The sequence below is a fragment of the Myodes glareolus genome, chromosome 19 (assembly GCF_982192425.1).
Source record: "Myodes glareolus chromosome 19, mMyoGla1.1, whole genome shotgun sequence".
Taxonomy (NCBI): domain Eukaryota; kingdom Metazoa; phylum Chordata; class Mammalia; order Rodentia; family Cricetidae; genus Myodes; species Myodes glareolus.
This window is the reverse complement of record NC_142044.1, coordinates 49883709-49887365: the sequence shown is the minus strand read 5'-3', so window position 1 is coordinate 49887365 and position 3657 is coordinate 49883709. Positions and strand designations below refer to the sequence as shown.

Below are 3657 nucleotides of genomic sequence, written 5' to 3'. Positions count from 1 at the left end.
GTGCACTGTGTGACTGGCTTTGATGTATGGTGATGGGGAACAAGTCACTGTGGTCAGAATGAAGAGAGTCTCCTTAGCCATCAACCAAATGTTGGCACTGCCACTGCCACCCCTTCCTGCCCACTGCATCCCAGAAGAGCCATAGATTCTCCTGTTCATTGGTAGCAATGTTCTAGAATCTTTTATACCTTGAGCCACACAGTCCATACATCCTTTCTTCTGCCTGGGGTCAGCATATAATGACTTTGGCCCCAACCATGCATGGAATGTGATAGTCCCTCTCTGTTGCTAGCAGGATGCCATGCCAGGGGAGTCATATTTGCTCACCTGTTGATGGTGTTCAGGTTGTGATGGTTCAGGCTGGCTGTTAGAAGCTAAGTCCTGGACAAGTCTCCGCATGAGGACGTGTTTTCCTTTATGGTGGCTGGTGGCAGAGACAGGCTCACAGCTGCCTCATGAACCCCAGCTGGATGACACCACTGCACATTCACACCAGTGTGTGGACCCCCTGCTTCCCTTTTGCTTGCTGTGCCTTGAGTTGCGCACAGTCAGTGTTTTGACTACCGTCCTCTGCAGAGCAATCTTCGCGGTCAGCTCGATTGGATTGGAAACCCCTAAAAGGCACACCCAGTGAGTCTGTGACAGACTGTCCAGAGGGGTGTAACTAAGAGGGAATGCCTACCCTGAGTGTGAGCCACACCATCCCAAGGCTGGGGCTCAGAAATAAACAAAGAAGGAAGGAGGCAGATGAATACCAGCATTCCTCTCTTTCTCATTCTCATTCTCTTTCTCTCTCCCTCCTTCCCTCCCTGTCCCCACCCCTCCCTTTCTTCCTGAGTGAAGACACAGTATATCTGGCTGCCTCAGGCTCCCACTGTCCCAGCTGGATCCATTCTTCTTACTGTTCTCTCTCCATTGCTATATACCGTACAACCCTCAAAATAATCATAGCGTCAGACATGGACAGCCGCTTACTTTCAACTCTTCCAGAGGCCTGAAGTTCAGATCCATCTATGCTGAGAACCTCACAACCACTAGTAACTGCAATTGCAGGGGATCTGCACGCCCTCTTCTGGCCTCTGCAAGCAATACGCACATGTCATATGCAGACATACATGTAAAAAATTTTAGATTAAAATACATTATCAACACGAATAAAATTCTCAGAGAATAAAATAAAAATGTATCCAGCAAATTCCAGCTTGCTATTTCTCTTCTTGTGTTCACTCTCTACTTGGGATACCGGTGATTAGTCAAAGCTGATACAGTTTCCAGGTGTGTTTGCTTCCTGAACGTATAGCATTTCAGATGTCATGTTTCAGCTTATGATTCATTTGTCCTAGACTGTAGACACATTTGATGTTTTGGTATGGATTTTTTTTCAGCATTATTATTCTTTATTTGCAGTACTGGGGTCCATGCCCAGGGCCCTGCATGTGCTAAGTTAGTGTTCTACATCTAAATTGTATCAGTTCAGCCCAAAAGGCACTTGAGTAGGGAAATCATGCATCACTTCCTTTGATTCCTGATTGTAAAGGGGCCTGAAATCACACTGAAAATTTTCTGCCCTGATGTAGAAATTAACTGTGCACATATAAAATCATATAAGGAATCTACCAAGAGGTTTTAATGAACCAAGTAAGATACCATATATTCCCACGAGTGTAATTACCATGAGCATACAATTAAGGTAGCTGCTTTAGTTTGAAGCAATCACCCAAAAATTGATGAGGGAGAAAAACATCTCCCTTCTGGTTAGTTGTGCTGGGTATAACTGCTCCCTTCCAAAGGGCATAGCGTCACAGTCCAAACGGACCTTCTGGGACACAAAGATCTACTGTGCATGAATGCACACACCAAGCCAGGGCTCCCATACCTCTAGGTCTTGACCGAATTAGGAAAAATTAAGGTCACTTGTTCACATTCTTGTGGTTTCCATGTAAAAATCACTTTTATCAATGCTTTTATTAAAAAGAAGCTGATCTGACAATCTTGCCGAGGAGAGCTAGCTGGCCTATTATCAATTCCTCCTAAGAAAGCAGAGAGGTGAGCAACTTTCCCACAGCTGACCGCAGCCAGAGTCTCACACGCTGTAGTTACTCTTCGGGGCAGCTCCGCTATGCTCTTCCTTCCAAAAACCTCACGTACTGTACCCGAGCATCGAAATGATCGGCCGGACGATTGTACGGTGTCCACACAGGTTCGCCCACAAACAGCCACATGGCCTTCACGTAATTCTTCTCATCCAGCGTGAAGCGGTGATAGATACCAGCAGGGAGCGTGATCATGTCCCCCTTCTCCATGGAAATCCGGATCCACTTGTCCTCCTTGTCCCTGACATCGAAGTACCCGCTGCCCTCCAGGATGTAGCTGATCTCCTCGTCCAGGCGCAGATGCTCCTCGAAGAACATCTTGATCTCTTCATAATTGGGAAGTGTATCTTTGCATATGGTGATGATGTCCATCCAGGAGTAGTTCCTCTCCTTCCGGATCTTTTCTAGTTCTGGATCATTCTCATGCTTGTCGGCATCCAGCTTCCAATAGAGCACTCCGAGCGTGTGCAGCTGCTCCAGACCCACCGGGCGGTTGGGGTGCGCGCGGTGGGGCATCCGCGGATCAGCGGTGGACTCGTCCATGTACCAGGCCTGCACCATCTCTACAGTGGCTTCCTTGGTATGGATTTTTTTAAACATCATTATTTATTGATTCTTTGGGAATTCCACTTCATTCCCCCCAATCACACTCACCTCCCAGTTCCTCTATATCTGCCCCTTACCCGTGCAGCGTACCTTCCCCAAAGAACATCCCCAGAAAATTAATTAAAAAAACAAAGCAAAACAGCCCATCTCACTCCTCCATTTTTCCAACACTTCTTCGCTTATCCCTGTGGTCTCGGTGTGTCACACAGTATACCCTTATCCAAGCCACCCCATCCACAAAATGCTCACGGCCATGAGTCATTGGTCTGGTTCAAGGCCTCTGGCAAATCATCATCACTGGATCCTCACCAAAACTCCCCTCGGATACCCTGCTCTTGCCCCGGGTCTTGGAGATCCTGAGGTCATCATCCCATGGGACCAGTTCCTTCATGCTCTCCTGCAGGCCATAGATGGGGTGGATGCCATGGTGGGCCAAATCAAGGCCCAGGATGTGGATCTGGGTGGTAGCTGAGCTGGTTGGTATGAACCACTGGGACTGCCCCCCTCAGGCAAGGGGAAGAATCAGCTCTCCTAAGCCCATGCCTTTAGAGTCAGCTCTCCCATGCCCCTGGTGAGAGGTGGGACCGTCTCTCCTGAGTGTAGGGGCCAACTCTCCAATGGGGAGTGAGGCCAGCTCTCCTGCTGCAGTGTCCAGAGAGAGGCATGACCAGGGCCAGTGAGGGGTGAGGAAGGTTCAGCATGGCCCTCAGATTTCAACACGCATGGTTGTTATAACCCCTATGGGCCATAGACTTATTGCAAACCCCAGATGCAGGAGGAACATCGACCCAGCCATGGCCCTTGGCAGAGCTCTGATGTGGATTTTAACTGTTCTGCTATCATTTGTTTGAAAGATAATTGTACCTTTACCAAAGCTCAGCTGCTAATATTGGACTTATATATTTCTGTTCTGTTGACTCATTCATCTCAATTTATTCATGCTTCCATGGTCAGCATA

The 3657-nt window shown here is 48.0% G+C and overlaps 1 pseudogene; it reads right to left on the bottom strand.

Annotated features, from left to right (window-relative positions):
- Positions 1-1811: 1811 nt before the first annotated feature.
- Positions 1812-2664, bottom strand: LOC148118999 (acireductone dioxygenase pseudogene; annotated as a pseudogene).
- Positions 2665-3657: the final 993 nt, after the last annotated feature.